Below are 8,691 nucleotides of genomic sequence, written 5' to 3' on the forward strand. Positions count from 1 at the left end.
ATAGAATGAAACACTGCCTGGTCCTGCACAGTCCTCACAATTGTTGCTATGTTTGAGTCCATTGTTGCAGCCACTATGTCAGTCCATCTTGTTGAGGGTCTTCCTCTTTTTTGTTGACCCTCTACTTTACCAAGCATACTGTCCTTCTCCAGGGACTGGTCCCTCCTAATAACATGTCCGAAATACATGAGATGAAGTCTTGCCATCCTTGCTTCTAAGGAGCATTCTGGCTGTACTTCTTCCAAGACAAATTTGTTCGTTCTTTTGGCAGTCCATGGTATATTCAATATTCTTCTCCAATACCACAATTCAAAGGCATCAATTCTTCTTCGGTCTTCCTTATTCATTGTCCAGCTTTCACATGCATATGAAGTGATTGAAAATACTATGGCTTGGGTCAGGCGCACCTTCGTCTACAAGGTAGCATCTTTGCTTTTCAACACTTTAAGGAGGTGTTTTGCAACAGATTTGCCCATTGCAATGCATCTTTTGATGTCTTGACTGCTGCTTCCAAGGGTGTTGATTGTGGATCCTAGTAAAAAGAAATCCTTGAGAGCTTTAATATTTTCTCTGTTTATCATAATGTTGCTTATTGGTCCAGTTGTGAGGATATTGTTTTATTTATGTTGAGGCATAATTCATACTGAAAGCTGTAGCCTTTGATCTTCATCAGTAAGAGCTTCAAGTCCTCTTCACTTTCAGTAAGCAAGGTTTGGTCATCTGCATATTGTAGGTTGTTAATGAGTCTTCCTCATTACGCCGTACCACCTACTAAGCCTATGTCAGTTTGTCAAACTGTGGTGGCTTGGGTGTTACTATAATGCTGGAAGATATGCCAATTCAAGCAAGGTCATTCATGGTAGACAGGTTTTAGTGGAGCTTCCAGCTAAGACAAACTAGGAAGAAAGGCCTGGTGATCTACTTCCAAAAATTAGCCAGTGAAAACCTTATGGATCACATTGTCCAGCTTGTTTGATTTGGACGCATCAAGAGGAGGGATTAATCGCTGGAGGAGGACATCATATTTGGTGAAGTAGAGGGCCAGCGAGGGGAAGGGAGACCCTCGCTGAGATGGATTGGTATAATAGCCACAACAATGGACTGGAACATAGCAACCATCTTGGATATGGTGCAGGACCGGGCAACGTTTCGTTCTGTTACATATGAGATTGCCATGAGTCAGAGGCGACTCACCTGCAACTACCAACAACGAAGCCCATGTAGCTTCCAACCCAACCTGTGAAGAATGGGTCTTCGTGAAGGGGAAGATCCACTTCTCTGTCTGCTCTAGAACATTATGTGTCCTGATTCCTGAAGGGCCGTGTGCCCCGACTCCACTCCAAACCAGGGTCCTGGATGTTCAGAAGCCCATGTCTTAGAGCAGGGAGACAGCTGGTGCCTCACTCTTGGGCTCTGCTGAGAGAACTGCTCGCAGATTGAGAAAGCTTTGTGTCGTTACTAATTAGAAAATTGCCTTTGGAATTGAAATATGTTTCACAGATGAATTTACTGAATTCCTTGCCGAGGTGTGATTCTCTCATGCTTGTTGTGAGACAATCCCACTCTGAGGCGGCATATGGAGATATCAACATCTCTGCAAATTACAAAACCATCAGCCTTCAAAAATAGTCCCAACTGTTTGGGCGCCTGCACATAGCTGGGCTGACCACTGGGGAGGTTGAGGGTCTGGATCTGTCCACAGGGGAGGGGCTGCAGCTGGCTTCCCCCAGACTGTCCCCATTGGTTAGTTCAATGCCCCCTCCTCTGGCTTCCCTGCTTCTAGCCCAACGTTCTGAAAGAGTCCTTCTAGAAATAAACCTAGAAGCGTGGTCTTCAGCCCCCGCATGCAACAAGAGCTGAGTTGAAAATGCACATCTCCACTGGTGTTTATTTAATACAGTACATTCTTCCCATTAACTGGGATGATATTTTTTGGCATTATCAGAGAACAATCCCTTAATGTGCCTAATGTACCTGAAATTTCAGGGTACCACTATTTTTAATCACTAGAAAGTGGCAAAAGGTAGCGTTGCTGGGCTAAAAAGTCTCACTTAGTAATCCATGATTAGGAAGAATTTTAGAGCCATTGACCTCTGGCACAGAACCTAGAGAAGGTATAAAGTCAGAAGATCTTTGTGGATGATGAATAGATTCTCGTCTGTGAAGAAAGCATAGGTGTAGCAGCAATCCACATAACTTCATTACTACTCATACTAGTATTATCATTACTATGCCCACATATTATATATTATCTTACTTAATCTTCCTAACAACCCCCAATCTATAGGTGAGAAAACAGCCTCAGAGAGATCAAGGCTGTGTAGTTAGTATGCAGTTGAGCCAGGTTTTAAGCTTAGATCTGACTGACCCCAAAGCCCATGTTCTTTCCCTGAAGTGGTAAGGCCTCAAAAACCAGCCTGAAGTTAGCATGAGCGGGCCCTGGGAAAGGGCAATGGACAGAAGCAGTTGTGTTCTGTGGCTTCTGAGCCAGGATCAAGCTGCAGGCCTGCTGACCATGGTTACTGTCTTCTTTCTGGGCCTTTCCATCCATTCCTAGCACACCGCCCTCAATAAATGTTTGAGTAAATGAATCCATGTAGGAACAAAGTGGGCTAACCCAAACACCATCCTTATAGGCCTCTCCATGGGCAGTAAGAGCAAGGGGCTTGATTTTAGGTAGGACATAACAAAGCTCACGCTACCTGAAAATAGGGGGCGGGGGCAGATCTTCCGTCAGGTTGTAGAGGCTTCTTGAGCTGACTCTTGGAGGAACAGAGGAAGATGATTTTGAGACTGGCAAGGGAGCCCTCCCACTCCTCCCATCCCTTCCTCCCTCTGCCATTCCTCAGAGGCCCTCAAGGGTTTTGCCTACCGCCTGGCATTGACCAAGGGCATAAGACAGGAAGGTAAAGCAAGGTCAGTTGGCTCCCCAAGATGATCCCCCCAGGCCTTTTCTGGGTTCTGGAGTCACTTCCCAGAGCAGGTGCCCTGCGCCTGTATGGGCCCTGCACAGTGGGTGCTCCCTCAGGGCCCTTGGCTCCCTCACGCCCCCACCCAGTATTAACCGGGCCTGGCCTCCCCTTCGTGCCCCCTCAGCCTGCTGGGCATGACAGGGTATCAGAGGCTTTACCAAAGAGATACCTAGCTTCTCTCTACCTGTCTTCAGAGCCTCCTAAAGCATTAACATTGCATTTGTCTTATCATTTGCTCCTGTGTGTGTGTATGTCTAGCTCCCGCCTGACATCAAAAAGGGATTATTAAAGAAACCAATCATATACCCCCTCCCCATCAAAAGTACAAATAACTTAGTTAACTGGTGAACATAATGGCCTGACTCCCCCCATCCCCCTGCATAACGAGCTCTTTCTGAGCTGCCAAGCCACGATCCTAATTGTTTTTAAATGTCTGTGCTAACTGCTTCATACCGAGAGCATCAATCTGCATGTGGGTAACCGAGAACCACGCCGCCGCTTAGGATGACACATTTTTGCAGTAATTAAAAACACGCTTAAGAAGGCTCAACCCCTCCACTTCAAACACTCGCCTGGCAAGAGTGGGGTCCAGGGCCCTGAGTTTCCAGGCTGTTTCGACTCTGAGTGCCCTGTGGATTGGTCCCCGAGATCAAGCCCTCCCCTGAGGTAAGAGGCACCTGTCTGTGTGTGCAGCTCGTCCTGGAACTTTCCATTCACCACTCATGCCTTTTTTCTGCAAATGGTCTGCAAGCTCCTCCAGCACAGGAACAGTCTTCTGTCGGGTTGATATTCCATCCTCGCCCCTTCATGCCCAGTAGGAGAGCTTTGGACATGCTCAGCACTCAATCTGCCTGCCTGCCCTAAATCAAGCTGCTGCTTGTCTGCCTTCGATGGGTTAGCCCAGCCATACATGATGTTGGGTCCGAGCATGTGAAACTGGGCAGTAGGCATAAGCACACTCTAGATGAATAAATAATTATAGTGTCTCCTTTCAGTAGTCTGAGTTCCTGGAATCTCTGGAGGAGGCGCACCACTTGTCTGTCAGTTTGACATATGTGGTGGCTTGCATGATGCTATGATGCCAGAAGCTATGCCACTGATATTTCAAATACCAGTGGGTAAAGCATAGTGGACAAGTCTCAGAGGAGCATCCAGATTAAGACAGACTAGGAAGAAAAACCTGGCTATCTATTTCCGAAAGTTAGCCAATGAAAACCCTGTGGTCACAACAGAACATTATCTTGTATAGTGCTGGAAGATGAGCCCCCCATGCTGGAAGGACTACACAATAGCCGCAACAATGGACTCAAACATGCCAACGATCATGAACATGGCGCAGGACTAAGTAGTGTTTACTTCTGTTGTACCTGGGGTCGCCTGAGTTGGAGCAAACTTAAGGCAACTAACAACTGGAGGGGAAGGAGTGGCAGATGTTTGTGTTGCTATACTCGGAGTCCGAAAGCTGCAGAATGGGGGTATGAGAAGGCTTGGAGTTGGGTGGGGAAGTACTTGCAAACCCAGCTGAGGCCATGTATTAATTTCCAGGAGCTGTAGTAACAAAGTACCACAAATTGGGTGGCATATCAGAGCAGAAATTTATTGCCTCACAGTTACGGAGGTTAGTAGTCAGGGTGTCAGCAGGGCCATGTTCTCTCTGAAGGCTCTAGGGGATGATCTTCTCTCGTCTCTACCAGCACCTGGTGGTTCCAGGTACTTCTCGGCTTGCTGCGGCAGCGTAACTCTGTTGTCACACAGCCTTCTTTCCTCTGTCTCTTTTATAGGACACCACCCAGACGATGTCTTAACTTATCTAGTGCTGCTATAACAGAAATACCATAAATGGGTGGCTTTAACAAACAGAAATGTATTTTCTCATAGTTTAGGGGGCTAGAAGTCCAAACTCAGGGTGCCAGATCTAGGGGAAGGTTTTCTGTCTCTGTCAGCTCTGGAGGAAGGTCCTTTCTCTTTTTGAGCTTCTGTTCTTAGGTGATCTTCAAGTGGCTTGGCATCTCTCTTCCCCCCTCTGCTTACTTCTCTCACCCTAATCAGCTTGGTTTATATCTTTCATATCTGAAAAGAGAGTAACTCAAGATACACCCTATACTAATGCTTCCTCATTAACATAACAAAGACAACCCATTCCCAAATGGGATTATAATCACAGGCACAAAGGTTAGGATTTACAACACATATTTTTGGGGGACACATTCAATCCTTAACAGATGGGATTAGGACCCACCCTACTCCAGTGTGACTTCATGTTAAATTAACTAATAACGTCTTCAAAGACCCTATTTCTAAACAAGGTCATGCTCACAGGTACCAGGGATTAGGACTTCACCATAGATTTTTTGGGGACGTGATTCAATATACAACAGGGTAATACCTATTGTAAAACCAGAGAATATTTTTTGTATCTGTATAAGTTTTGACACCTGTTTTCTGGAATGGCTGGGAGAGAAATAAAGCCTTCATTGGAAAGGTGTGATGTGAGAGGCCAGAAACATTATAAATTTTTTGAAGGATTATGGTTGTTATTAGGTGCTGTTGAATTGATTCTAACTCATAGCAACCCTATAGGACAGAGCGGAACTCCCCCATAGGGTTTCCTAGGCTGAAATCTTTACAGAAGCAGATCGTCAGATCTTTTCTCCCACAAAGCATCTGGTGGGTTCAAACCTCCAACCTTTCAGTTAGCAGCCAAGCACGTAACCATTGAGCTACCAGGGCCCCTTGAAGGATTATTAGGCGCATGATAATGTAACAAGGTTAGGTCAGGCATAGATGGGCTGGGGATGAAGCAGGGGTAGATATAGGAGGGTGGGCATGGTTGTAAATCCTCGAAGCCTGGAGCCAAGGAGAGGTCCAGGCATCTTTGTCCCGGCACATTGGTCTCCTCAGGCTTGACTGGGGCTGGGATTGTCTGGGCACCAGGAGTGAGGAGCTCCAGCCAGCAGATCTCATGCTTCTGGCTAAAAAGAGGTAGAATAGCCTAAGGAGCGGACAGTGACCGGCTGGAGGAGCAGTTGGTGCCTGGCATTTCCTGTTTCGCCCACCAAGAGCAAGGCCCCTGACACACTATAAAGCCTATGAGCTGACCCCAACATCAGCTCCCACCCCACCAAGCTGCTCCTGGCTCCAGCTGTAGCAGCATCTGCTGAGGCCAGGCTAACAGGAAGCAGGCCTGCTTGGGGGAGTCCCCTCCTCTCTGGACTCCAGGCTCAGAAAATTATTTCCAACCACGCCAGTCAGAAGCATGTGTGTATGTATTGAGAAAAACATAAGTAAGTTCTTATAATTACATTTAGCCTTACCCACTGCTATCGAGTCGATTCTGACTCATAGTGACCCCATAGTTTCCAAGGCTGTACGTCTCTATGGAAAAAGACTGCCATATCTTTCCCCTCAGAGCTGCTGGTGGTTTTGAACCACTCACCTTTCAGTTAGCAGTTGATCGCTTTAACCACTGCACCACCAGGACTCCTTACCCTAACTTCCCATAAAATTAAGTTATGCACCAGCTTTCAACAAAACTTGAACCTTGAACTGTTTTTAACTTAAGCTGTATGAGACCCGTGCATCCCCCTTAGGTCTCTGGCAATAAATAAATGAAATAAAAAAACAGAATTCACAGAGTAGCATTCTGAAGTCTCTGGGTTGCTGGAGGGAATTCTACTCTGATGCCCCCTCCATCTGAAATGGGAGGTGAGTTAGTGCAGAGAGGCAAACCCAGCAAAACTCCCAAGCAGTTTTCCTTTAACCAGCTCATTATGCATTAACCTGTAAAACAATATGTTTTTAAGAGAACAACATTCATCACCTCAGAAAAGTCATATTAACATAATTTCTGGGAAAGAACAATGGGGGAGAAATGTTAGTTATTGTTGATGGAACAGGTAAGTTTCAGTAGCATGATCTGTTGAATATTCATACAATATTGTTTTTGACATTTAAGAACTCAATTATCCGATGACTAATCAGTCTTTTACAGTGTGTTATTTTTGTGACTAGAACTGAAATACCGATAAACCCCAAGAGACCACAGTGTTCAGATGGATTTATTAGTAGTTTTCAGCCCTGGCTTTCTCTGACATGCATGTCCAGGGGAATTTAGTACCTGTGACAGTGAGGGGCCGAGGGCCTGGCTGGAGTCAGCCAGCGCATGGAGACCAGATGCTGTGCCGATTGATTTCGCTCCAGTGATTTTTTTCTGTTAGTGAGGGGCAGCCAGGAGGGTGATGTGTCCCCAGACTCTGGGATTAGAATCAACTCAGCTCCTCTTGGCTATCATGTTCACTACAGGTCAGGTGTGTGAGTGACTATTCAGTCTCCACCCCACCCCCCACCCTTAATCCTTGAGCTATCTGTGTTGCAAGGCAGTTTGATGCTGTAGCGGTTGAGTAAAACCTATTTTGGGAAAATGTCAATAACTTTCCCTAGAACGCAGGTCCCTGTGGTGAATTAAAGATTGCTGCAAATTCCTTGTTATTTCTTCCATCAAGAGATGGAAGCTAATCTCCCTCCTCTTGAATCTGATCTGGCTTTAGTGACTTTCTTGACCAATAGAATGCAATAGAAGTGACATTCTAGAACTTCCAAGACTAGACCAGAAGAAACCTTGCAGCTTCTGCCTAGGTCTTTTAGAACATTTGTTCTTGGAACCTAGCCGCCATGTTGTGAGGAAGCCCACGCCACTCCAATGGACAAGCCCCTGTGGAGAGGAATTGAGACCCCTGTCCCAAATGACAGCCACGTGAATGACATCTTAGAAGTGAATTATCCAGCACCAGTCATGCTATCTCTGCTGAATCCATATGAAAGATAGACTAGCCATCCCTGTCAAGCCCTGCCCAATTGCAGATTTTTGAGAAAAATAAATGATTGTTTTTGGTTATAAGCTACTATGTTTTGGGTGGTTTGTTATGTACAATAGACAACTGGAACTGTCCCCAACCAGCCAATGACAATTGTTCACTGAATTTGAAGTCAGAAGACCACTGTACTGTCAGCTAGTTTTGTGACTCAGAGCAAGTAATTTTTCTCCTGGGGCCACAAGGCGTATGGAAAGAGCTTGTACTTCAGAGCTAAATAAATCGAAGTTCAAATCCTTGTTCTGGCACTTGCTCATACTATTTTGGGCAATCCACTTAAACACTTTCCAGTCTTTGTTTCCTTATATGTTCACTGCAGACAATAACCCTTTCTTGCAGTGTTAAGTGTTGGCATATAGTAAATACTTAATGAGTCTTAGTTCCAGTTCCCTTATCTGTAAAGTGAAGATGTTGGAGTATTGGGAGATAGCAGGGCACGTGGAAAGTACTGGACTTTGGAGTTGGGCTAATCTGGCTCCTAGATGCAGGACTACTGCTAGCTCATGTGGCACCTTTGACTGAATATGGGAAAGGCAGATCCAGCCCAATGCATCATGGCAGAGTAAACAAACTAAGTCCTTGTGTAATTAGAAATAGGCGTCCCTTCCCTCAGACGGATGGAGCACCATATCAGGTGCTGATCTTAGTGAGTAGAGCACAGGTTGGATTTTAACCCCCACTCTCCCCCTCTAAGAATCTCTGGGTGGTGCAAATGGTTAGTGCATTCCGCGTTAACTGAAAGGATGGAGGTTCAAGCCTACCCAGAGGCACCTCAGAAGAAAGGCCTGGTGATTTTGCTCTAAAAAATTAGCCATTGAAAACCCCATGGAGTAAAGTTCTACCCTGGC

The sequence above is a fragment of the Trichechus manatus genome, unplaced genomic scaffold (assembly GCF_000243295.1).
Source record: "Trichechus manatus latirostris isolate Lorelei unplaced genomic scaffold, TriManLat1.0 scaffold00143, whole genome shotgun sequence".
Classification (NCBI taxonomy): Eukaryota; Metazoa; Chordata; class Mammalia; order Sirenia; family Trichechidae; genus Trichechus; species Trichechus manatus.